Below are 11,384 nucleotides of genomic sequence, written 5' to 3'. Positions count from 1 at the left end.
CTTTGTGCTCGAAGGATCATTTCCTTAAGGCACAGCCACCCTTCTTTGGCTCCCATCATTTCAAAACTCCTACTCTGCAGTGCGTCCTTGACTAATCGCCTGAGTTCATTGAAATCAGCTTTCCTAAAGTCTAGCACTTTCACCCTACTAGTTACCTTACCCACTCGATGTCTTATGGTGAATTCTATTATTAGGTGATCACTGTCCCCCAGATGGCTACTGATCTGTAGGTCCCCTACCATGTCATCCCCCGTTGCCAGTACCAGATCCAGTATGGCATTCCCCCTAGTGGGACCATGTACATCCTGTGTCAGGTGGAGGTGCTTTACACAGGTTAGAAACCTGCATGAGCGGAGGGACTTTGCCGTCTGTGTCTCCCAGCAGATGTCTGGGTAGTTTAGGTCCCCCATGACTACCACCTCTTTAGCTTTTATGGTCTCCGTGAACTGCCTCAGGAGCCCCGCATCTATTTCTTCCCCTTGATGTGGGGGTCTGTAGCAGACCCCTACCACCAAATCCGTTTCTCCTTGCCCCCCATGTAGCCTAACCCACAATCCTTCTACTTCCTCATCCTTGAATTCCGTCTTGATGAGGGTTGACGTATATTGCTCATTGACATAGAGCGCAACCCCTCCCCCTTTTTTCCCCCACCCTGTCCTTTCTGTACAATCTATAACCCTCAATATGTACCGCCCAGTCGTGGGACGAAGCCCACCAGGTTTCCGTTAGTCCTACTAAGTCGTAGGTGTTTTGTGCAAGCAGGAGCACTAGTTCTCCTTGCTACCTTGATACTTCTGCTGTGGCAAGCAACTCCTGGTGCAGAGAGAATGTGGTTTAATAAGTAGAGCAGCTAACTAAAGGATTCCACTTTTGGTTTCTATCATGGGAGCTTCTAGAGATTCTGTGAACTGGATACATTACCTCCATTTCTACAGGCATTCAGTTGGTATCTCTTAGAGCTGGCTATGATGTTTGTTTTTTTTTTTCAAAATTCAGATGAATTTATTGTTAAAATGTCATTGAAAAATGCTGACTGTGTTTACCAAGCTGGGCATTTGAATCAACCAGGCCAGGAGGACTCTTTCCTGTTCCTTTTTAGCAAATTCTGTGGTTAGATGTTCCCTTTCCTCATCTTTGCCAATGTACTCCATGTGGGAAATGCAGCCAAACCCAGGGAACTTTGTTTGCCCAGTGCATGGCCAGTTTAAGGAATGCAGTAGATTTATTGGCAGTTTTGTCTAACCTTGCAAAGGTGAAGTGTTAGTCTTCTAGCTCACCTTAGTGACTGTTTTAATACCTGTCTGTTTTCACAGGGGTTGTTCAGTAGTGTTGCATGTACTGTCTGTGAAAGGATCTCATAGAGTAAGCATGAGATAATAATGTAGCAAAGAAGATTATAAGAATTAAACACAAAGGAAATGTATGCTATTACACATGCATAAGTTGTATACAGACACATTCCCTAAAATGTTGGCAGTTGCATACGTTTTTAGACCTCCTATCAGAATCTGAAAGGTTCTGCTTATTAGTGACATATTTCATTTGTTAAGTTCTTGCATGAAGTCAGTGGAGGGATTGAGGACTAGTTAGTGAACTTCTAACCCGTCTGTGGCCAAGTGGATTGATTCTCAAGCTTGGCCAGGACTGAGAAATGGGCAGTGCCTATATGCAGATCATTGAGTAAGTTTCAAGTTCTGGGAAAGATGCTACTTCATTTGTGAAAGTAGCCCAGAAAAAGAAAGATGGCAAAAGTTAGCTGGAACCAGATCAAATGAAACTTGAAGGGCAAAAGGAAAGCAAAAATAACTTTCTCCTCTAATTGTTTAAGGCCTCTCTGCTTGCCCTTGTAAGAAAAAATTGTTGTTGTTCTATCAGAAATGAATTATCATCTGGGTAGCTTGGGAGGTAACAGACACTGTTTAAATTCAATTAGGTAGTTAACTTAAATACATTAGCCACACAACATTGTTACTGTGTTGTGGTTTAGTACTTCCTTTTGGAAGTACTAAAGCACAGCACAGTAACCGCCCATACTGTGCTGTGTGCGCAGCGCATGGTTAGCTTTAGCCACTACTTTGCCATAGTGGAGTGCTAAAATGGAGAATAGTGCCACTACGGCGAGGTAGCTGTTGGTCACATGTAGACTCATGTGATCACTACATCGCCATACCCATTGTGGCTTTAATCCCCTAAATACATGCCCCAAGTCATGTTCTCCCAACCTGTCAGGGTTAAAATAATAACTAGATCATGGAAATTTGAATTTTTTTCTCCCTTTTTACACCATCTATGAGCTTCAGCTAGTGCATTTTTCAAGAACCTTGGATAGAAGATGTCAAGAAAGTGAATTTAGTATTCTAGTATGAGGCAAGGAAATATTCTTACTCGTTCTCTTGATGAGTAAGTCCTGCTCTGTAAATAGTGTTTCACAACTTTACCGAGAACAAAGAGGATCCGTTCAATGTTTAGACACTCCAACCAAAATTAAGGTTCCATTTTTGAGGTACATATTCTTATTTCCATATTCATAATAAGAAGCAGTTTGTAACAGAAAATAGGTCTAAATAGAGAAATGCAAAAGTAGGAGAAAGAAAGTGAAATTATCCTCCATTTTATATATGAGGACCTGACACACTAAGAGATAAAAAGTTGCATTTTTTTAGGTGCCTAAAGATGCAAATAAGTAGCATTTTTAAAGATCTTTGATAGTATTTTCAAAAGCATTTATTTATATGTTTAAATGTTTTAAATAATTTTGACTTGGGCAATTCACTTTGGCACAGGTTTTTATAAGGGAAGTCCCTAACAGTTCTGTGAACTGATATCCTGAGTCCCAAATGCTTTCACCATGAGGCTATTTTGTTCCTCTGTATCATAAGCAGTATGGCAAGTGGTAGTATGAATGAATTCCTTACTTTTAAAAATACTTTGTCTATTTATTAAGAAAATTAATCACAGTGGTGCTACGTCATGTAAGATCCTAGGCACAAGCATACATATTCCCTACAAACACTTTATCTAACACAATACCTCCCTCCAAGTACTCTTCTCTACGTATGTCAAAGTCCCACTTAACTTCTCGTTTATATCTATTTTGTATTTACATGTATTCTGAAAAACTGGATTTGCGTTATAGATTATTTAAAAGTATTTTATTGCATTAGCTAACAAAAAGCATCTTATCAAATGAAATATCTTTCTAAAAATTAAATGCAGCTTATATAGTGCTAATAAATGAATTAGCTCAAAGGCTGGAAAATTCTCTACCTTGTAAAAGGACGACCAAAGATCTACATTTCATATGATCATTGCATTTTTTATTCCTCTCCAGTTTTTCCAACACCACTCTTCTTCTAGCGTATTGATGTAGACAAGGTCATTCTAGTTTCTCTAACTTCCTTTGCCTTTGTTTCTCTTTTTCTCCAGCAAAGGAGAGGTGGGCAAATGGTCTGAGAAGCAGCCTACATATTGTCTCTTTGTCTAGAAGCTCATGTCCAATTAGTAGGGCTGGGAATTACAAATGCATTGCATACACTGAGGACTACAAGAACTTGGCTTCATCCACTTTATTAGTGTTGTTACCAACCAAATCCATAGACAGGAAGTTTAAGACAGAGAAGGGCATTAGCTGGAAGCAGAAGGGTAAGGTACAATTGTTAGTGCAGGAAAGAAACAAGTTTGCATCTTGGCTAATTTATCTCAAATTTCTATAAACAGATGAATAATTATTCCTCTGTTCTCTTCAGGGACCTTGGTACATTTGTTCCAGACAAAGGGTATTTCCACTGCAGAAACATACTGTGTTCCTGCTCTATTTTCAACTATGTCAGCAGGTTATGTTTAAAATCCACTTAACAGTAAACTCAAGGTCTACGTATGTTTTCATCTTAATTAACCTGCATAATCTGTTTTTTACATAATTCATTCCTTCATTTGCATTTTAATTAGAAAGGGTGCAAAATGTCAAGTTTTAATTGGCTCAGGAGGACTCAGTACAACAAAGCCCTATGCTAAGGGTAGCTGAGGGTTTTCACTGAACAGCTGGCTCACAGTGTAGAGTAGGGATACAATAAATGCAAAGGGCTTTCCCAATGTAGTATCATAGGACCAAATATATCAATACTACCAGCATTCCCTCTAAGCTGAATGTTGTGCATGTCCGCTCAGGCACTCCTGGCAGTACAGCATGAGTGCGCCTGCATGGCTGTGCATGCCACGCAGCCTAGAGGGAATGCTGAATACTACTATACTCACTAGGAAAGAAAAATGGAAGGCTTCATAGACCTTCTGGCATTAGAACATTACTAGCTCCTTTGCTCTTGAATCTTTGGTATTGGTGACCAAATGTAACCAGGCCCCAGAGATGGAGTGACAGCCTGAAGTTCTCTGCTTTGTTTTAACTCAGGCATTTCTCAGAAAAGTTCCCATCAGTAAACCTGGAGCATCTGGAGAAATACAGAAAGGATCTGGGACTAGCGTCACTAAACTGTATAAACAAACACTAAAACAACCCTTTGCTTTGTGTCTGAGAGGTGGAGTTTTTGCTCAGAATCAGTGGCTTTAAAGTCATGCTCCCCATTCAACTTCCCTGCTTGTCACCCCTCTGAGAAAGCACCCCCCAGAGAAAGTACTCTCTCTGCAGACCTCTATGGAAACATACCCTGTGAGAGGTCATGGGCTCCAACCTCCAGTGCTGGGGCATAGAGCAAGCAGCTGCATCCAAACTATATTCTGCTTTAGAAGAGAGAACATCTGTCATCGCTCCAGATCCATAGGTCTGGAATACGATTAGGGGTCACAGTGCTGCATCTGGACTCCTCACTGGGGGGTACATTTTTGTGACAGTCATTGGAAATGGATTGAATTGCATGTCTTCCCTGTAGTCAGACCTAAATGAAGTTAAACATTTTAGCTTGTTAAAACACAAATAATTAATAATCATTAAACAGTCTATCTAGCTCAGCATTTATACCGGTTGTGTGTCCTCCTCCTCTCAACTCATTCTTTAATTTTTGTGTTATTTAATTTTATTCCATTTGCTATTCTTGCTATCCAGATGATGCCTGAAAAAAGCTTGTCATAGATTTGAGAACATGTTAGAAAATATCCATCCTTCTAATTCAGGTTTGGCAAGCATACAGGGCTTGCCAGATACAAAGTCTTGAGAATATTGAAGTAGAAAATATGTTTTAGTTTTGTTTCTGCTAGTCTTCTCTCAAATGTCTGGAATGAAACATTTTCAGCATAGCTTGGAAGCACATACACAGTCAGCCAAAGACAGCTGCTCCTTTTTTCTCAGTTAAAACATTTCATTGAAGTCTTCTCAGACTGAAAAGGTAGTCTGACTTCCTCTTATCAATACAGTATTGACTCAGAGTTTAGTCTTGCACTATTTTTCTTTAGCATTTCTTCTTACTTGGTAATGATACATTAGAAAACAAGCTATGATGTCTGAAAGTTAAGGGAAGTATAAATAATCCAATCTCAGTTTTACATTTTAGGATTTTAACAATTATCTCCCTAAACAGATCATTTACCTATTAACCTTTAATGAAAGATTGTATATGTTTTAAGAAGAGAAACTTTTTGATGAGACAGTGTGCTACCAGTTTTGTGTACTACCTACATATTCAAATAAACCCTATAGGCAGGAATGTATGTGTGTTATACCACTAGGGCCCATGTGCTTTAATGTGCAGTAGCCTATTTTATTGCACATTAAAGCGTTGCATAAAAGAAATGCAATTATGCATATGTGCATAAAATAGGTGTTAAACCTCAACCCCACATGAGGCCCAATGACTAGGGGAACCAACGAATCAATTGCCCATGGGATCATGAGCATGACCACTCATGGGGCAAACACAAACACGCACTGCATTCAACAACTTTGTTGAAGTGGAGGCAACTTTGGGCGGGTCCCTATCCAGCAGGGGAGCGGCCCAGAACATTATTGCATTCATACATTTATACCTTCCAGTCTACACTCATTAGCATTAAAACATGCCCAGTCTCCTCCCCCGACCTCCTCCCATGGCTCCGCCCCTGTCCATGGAATTTTCCATTCATTAGCCCATTACCATGAAAATTTCCACTCTGCGCTTGCATGAGGTCGTCACCCCTACTACCTTCGGTCACTTCTGGTTACTCATCTTAAAAGCCTACTTTTGCATTTTCCCTCTTGATATACCATTGGTTTCCCTCCCCTGCCTGGTTTGAGTTCCTCTATTCCACAACTAAACAAACAGTCAAATGATTAGACAAACAATTAACTATTTAAAACCCCTAAGTAAACAAACATGTAAAACAAACATTACACTTCTGCTAACTTTAGCGTCTTAAGTGTTATGCCTGGTTAAATCTCCAGCTTGGGCATAGGCAACGTTTGTATCAGCTGCAAGACCAAGACCTTTCAGTGTTCATGCTCAGCACAAATCAGCAAAGGAAAAGAGTGGGAGAAAGAGCAGATTGCAAGCAGCAGGAGAAAAGGAGTGGGAAAAAAGGGCAGGAAAATGCAAGCATGAGTAAACAGTGCATCAGCTACAAGACCAATGCTAGGGCTTACCATAAATCAGCAGGAGAAAGGGTTGGAAAATGCAAGGGTTTACCATCGTAACAATAGGTTTCACATTAAACATCACTAAAAAAGTGTGCGCTTTTGCTACTGCACATTAGGGCAGCTTAATGTGCATTTGTAGCAACCCCTCCCCGCTCCCCGCAGTTGTTTTTTTTTTTTTGTTTTTTTTTAATGCATTCCCTCCCCTTCCCTAACCATTTCTAACTTCCTTTCTGACCTCTCTATCCCTTATAAATAGTTATTAGTAGTATTAGGTAAGCTAAGTTCTTATATGACAAGCCCCCCTTTTTTATATTGTAAATAGTGTTTTGCTAGGTTTGTATTGATTTTTACTGTTGTATATTGTATTATTATCATTTTTGTATTGATTTTTATTGTTTCATATGGATATTGTATGTTTTAGGCTTGTGTTTGTAAGTGAACCAAGGTAATATCAAGTTTCTATTTTATATGTCAAACCTCCATCTTGTGTCTTCTGCCTGGGCATCCTCTGTGTTGTAACTGTGACTCATGTCTACCCCTCACATGTAAATTTTTGTTTCATATGGATATTGTATGTTTTAGGCTTGTGTTTGTAAGTGAACCAAGGTAATATCAAGTTTCTATTTTATATGTCAAACCTCCATCTTGTGTCTTCTGCCTGGGCATCCTCTGTGTTGTAACTGTGACTCATGTCTACCCCTCACATGTAAATTTGTTCCCGGATGAATGAAAGTGATTGGGAATGACTGAAATACAATGGTAGCAGGCCTCTACTGAATGGCCTGTAACGACCGGGCCCTCACCTCGTATTGATTCATCCAGGAACCACAGACCTCACCCAGGAACAGAGACAAGAAATTAGCATTTGAAAGACAAAAGACCCTGCAGAACCAGCAACTCTACCATTGTACCCCACCATTACAGACACCCGAACCTGCACATCCCTGCATGGAGCACATATGCTCAGTACGCCAGGGGCTGACCCTTGCCTGGGCATGCCTCCTGTCACTAGGGTCACACAAGGTCTGCCCCTTTAAAAAGGGGCAGTGAAGACAGACCCAATGGGAACACCATTTCTATCTGAACCAGACCAGCTCCACGTCACGTTGCCTGTCCACCCCAGAGGCTCTGCTGGCACCCCATTCTGGACAACACCGAGCTGAAGGAGACCCTGACTGGCCGTCAAGGAGCAACTTTCAGCCTGGGATAGGTAAATATCACCTGCACATTTCCTCCTCCAATTTGGACTCTCTCTCCTCCCAGATTTCAGCCCCTGCACCAAGCCTCTTTAACCCCTGCTGCCATTGTGCGTGGGTGCGTGCGTGCAAAGGAACCAATAAGATATTGTGTCACCATCTCCCCTATTCAATAAAACCACTGTCATTTATAACCCCAAGTTGGGTTGTATTTTACTGAGCCCCAGTCCCTTCCCCATCTTAAACTCTGATCTCGGTCTCTCTCTCTCAACTTCCCCCCACTTTTCCTGCCACCTCTCAGCTCCTCTCTGTCCCTTTTTTGTTCCCCTGCTGCAGCCTCTTGGCCCTGTTGCTTTCTGCTGTCTCTCAGTCCCGTTCCTGCCATCCACCACCTTCTTCCCACATCTTCCCACAGCCCTTTCCACCATGGCAGCTGCTTCTAGCCTCCTGGCCCCGTTTCTGCTGTCCACCGCCTTCTTCCCATGTCTCTCTGCAGCTCTTTCTGCCACTTTTAACTTCTCAGTCCCACTCATTTCTGCCTCCCCCTGCCTCTCCCCATCTCTCTCTCTCTCTGACTTCTGTTCCTAACCTTTCCTGCCCTACCTTCCCTCTGTGTTCTCCAGCTTTCCCCCACACACTCGCTAGCTGCCCCTTCTCCCCCCACAGTCCTCTGCTACCAAATTCCCCACAGGTTTCCCAGAAGCCAGAGCCCTTCTCCAGCTCCCGGCACTGGCAGCCCCTCAGCCTGTAGCTTCCTGATCTCCCCAGCAGTCCCTCTCCAGTAACCCTGGCTCCCAGAGCCAGCCCCCAGTTTCCTCCTCACCTTCTCTAGCTCCCCTGCACCCGGTTTCCTCTCCCCACTTACCTTTTGGCTCCCCTGTAGCTCCGGCTTTGGTCCCAGCCTCTGTGCTAGCTTCTCTCCAGCATCACTCCCCTGTTCTGCAGGCTTTGGGCGTTGTCCTTTAATCAATTAAGGTCAATTAACCTAAAGTAACCCCCAAACCTCAGTTCTTCAGCCCAGCTCTCCCTAGTCTGATGGTTCTAATCCTGGTCCCGGCAACTTTTACTCCCTACACTTCTACTTTCTTACCTTAACCTTTCCCCAGGTATCCCAAGCACATACATACATACATATCACAACACCCAAGTTAGGAACTCACCTGTGTGTGTGTGTGTAGATATATGTATGTTAACTGATATACATATACATCACTGTGTGCACGATATACGAATTAGTGATCCGTGTATGTGTATTGGGTGTGCAGATAATTGATTCTGGTCTAATTTTTGGTCTGTATAATGTGTGTAGGTGTTTGAACTGGTGACAGGTGTGCATATGCCTAGGCTGGTAATTGACCGTGTGTGTGTGTATGCACCTAATTCTTCACCCTCCTGTCTAGCAGTGCAATTTTGAGATCCTGGGAGTTGGCCTGACCCCACAGAGCAACACGTTTATTTAGGACTTCACATTGGAAATACTAAATTTAATGCACATTAGGAAAATCACATTAATTCACATGTACTGCATTGGTTTATCAATACAATATTATATATTGAAAGCTTTTCATAGGTATATAAAATGGAAAGATAAATTGTTATTTCAGGGTCTTTTTGGTGTGTTTTCTCTTCTAAATAAAGTTATTAATGAATTAATGTGTTTGTAGGATTAAGGCTATCAGGGGTCACATTCAAGAAACTGAAAATGAGAGTGTATATGAAGACAGAAGTTATATAAAAGAGAAGGAATTGATTTAATTAATTTAATACATGAGGAACATAAAGTTTGCATAATGTGGGGGATGTTGTGCAGGTGCATGGAGGTTAGAATGAAAGCTGGAAATGGATGCAGAGGAAGTTAGATTTAGAAATAATAATTGAAGAACCTGATGTCTTCCCCAGGAAGCTGAAAGAGGAGAAGCGCTAGCAATTGGTTACATTAGAGGGGAAAGAGGTTAAAGAAGAGAACAGATTATGATAGCTGTGTGTGGCAGGGCACCTTATGGATACCACCTGTGGCAGTGCACCTTTGGTGCCTGCCACTTTAAGGGCTGGAGCAGGCAGCTGCCAGGTGCCTGATAAGGGCAGCCATTTTCCAGCTTAGGCCAGCCAGACAAGGCAAGTAGTTAGTTGCTTGCAGCTGATGTAGCAGCACCATCCAGCTCCCTCGCAGCATGGCAGGAGCTAGAGGGATGGCTTGGAGGCTCCTGGTCCTGGGTAAGACCTAAAGCTTCACCCTGCCAGGGATGGGTGGCTTGGTGGGGCTCCTGGTGGTGTGGGAGCCCCCCAGGAAAAAACCAGGACATTACCTCTCCAGTGAAAGGCAAGTATAGGGCACCTTCTAATCCCAGCCCCACATCCCTGGTGCAACTAAGTTTGGACAGAGGGAGGCCAGACTCCTGGTGAGCTCTGAGGCAGGGCCCAGGTCAAGAGGAGGGACCCTGGGCAGCACCCAGACGAATAGTAGAGTCCTGTGGCTGCAGAGTGGGAACCAGAGAGAAACTCCTGAGAGTAGTGGACCTGAGAGGGGGTATGGTGAAGAAGCCCTAGTGAGGGGGCTGAGAGTGAGAAGTGAGAGAACCCAGCATGGGGGTTCTGGGAACACAAGCTCTGGTAGGGAATGAGAATCTGACATAAGATTCTGGAGCTTGGGTCCCCATGCCAACCACTGAAGAGGCATGAGACACGTAGATTCATAGATGATGATCTATTGAGGTCCCTTCCGACCCTAACAAGTCCGACCCCCTGCATAGGCATGAAAAAGTGCTGGGTCTAGATGACCCCAGCTAGATGCATATCCAACCTCCTCTTGAAGACCCCCAGGGTAGGGGAGAGCACCACCTCCCTTGGGAGCCCATTCCAGACCTTGGCCACTCTAACTGTGAAGAAGTTCTTCCTAATGTCCAATCTAAATCTGCTCTCTGCTAGCTTGTGGCCATTATTTCTTGTAACCCCCGGGGGTGCCTTGGTGAAGAAACCCTCACCAATTCCCTTCTGTGCCCCCGTGATGAACTTATAGGCAGCCACAAGGTCGCCTTTCAACCTTCTCTTGTGGAGGCTGAAAAGGTCCAGGTTCTCTAGTCTCTCCTCATAGGGCTTGGCCTGCAGGCCCTTAACCATACGAGCGGCCCTTCTCTGGACCCTCTCCAGGTTATCTGCATCCCTCTTGAAGTGCGGTGCCCAGAATTGCACGCAGTATTCCAACTGCGGTCTGACCAGCGCCCGATAGAGGGGAAGTATCACCTCCTTGGATCTATTCGTCATGCATCTGCTGATGCACGATAAAGTGCCATTGGCTTTTCTGATGGCTTCGTCACACTGCCGACTCATGTTCATCTTGGAGTCCACTAGGATCATGTCCTTCAACTTAATTGAGAGCAGGGAGTTATGGGAAGAATGACAACGCTCAGTTTGGAGGTGGCAAATGGCTCACCTGTCCAAAGAGATGGGGCAATTGGTGAGAGTCATATCCTGCCTAGGTCTGAGTTCTTCCTGCTTTAGAGGAAGGGAGAGGGGGACCCAGAGAGAACAGACACAGAATAGCCTGCTTCTTCCTTGCAGGCAAAGGTAGCTCATGCCCTACAGACAACAGCCGTTGTTCACATAGGGAGGGGAGATACCGTTTTGCCCAA

At 43.4% G+C, this 11,384-nt stretch overlaps 1 long non-coding RNA gene across 1 annotated transcript in view; it reads left to right on the top strand.

Annotated features, from left to right (window-relative positions):
• The first annotated feature begins 7,742 nt into the window (after nt 1-7,742).
• LOC102378144 overlaps nt 7,743-11,384 on the top strand; it is a 14,204-nt gene continuing 10,562 nt past the window's right edge. Inside the window, exon 1 of the long non-coding RNA XR_324476.1 lies at nt 7,743-7,769. This is a non-coding gene — a long non-coding RNA (uncharacterized LOC102378144). The remainder of the gene's footprint in view (nt 7,770-11,384) is intronic.

Source organism: Alligator sinensis, unplaced genomic scaffold (genome assembly GCF_000455745.1).
Source record: "Alligator sinensis unplaced genomic scaffold, ASM45574v1 scaffold38_2, whole genome shotgun sequence".
In the NCBI taxonomy this organism is placed as follows: Eukaryota; Metazoa; Chordata; order Crocodylia; family Alligatoridae; genus Alligator; species Alligator sinensis.
This window is presented reverse-complemented; position numbering and strand designations above follow the sequence as displayed.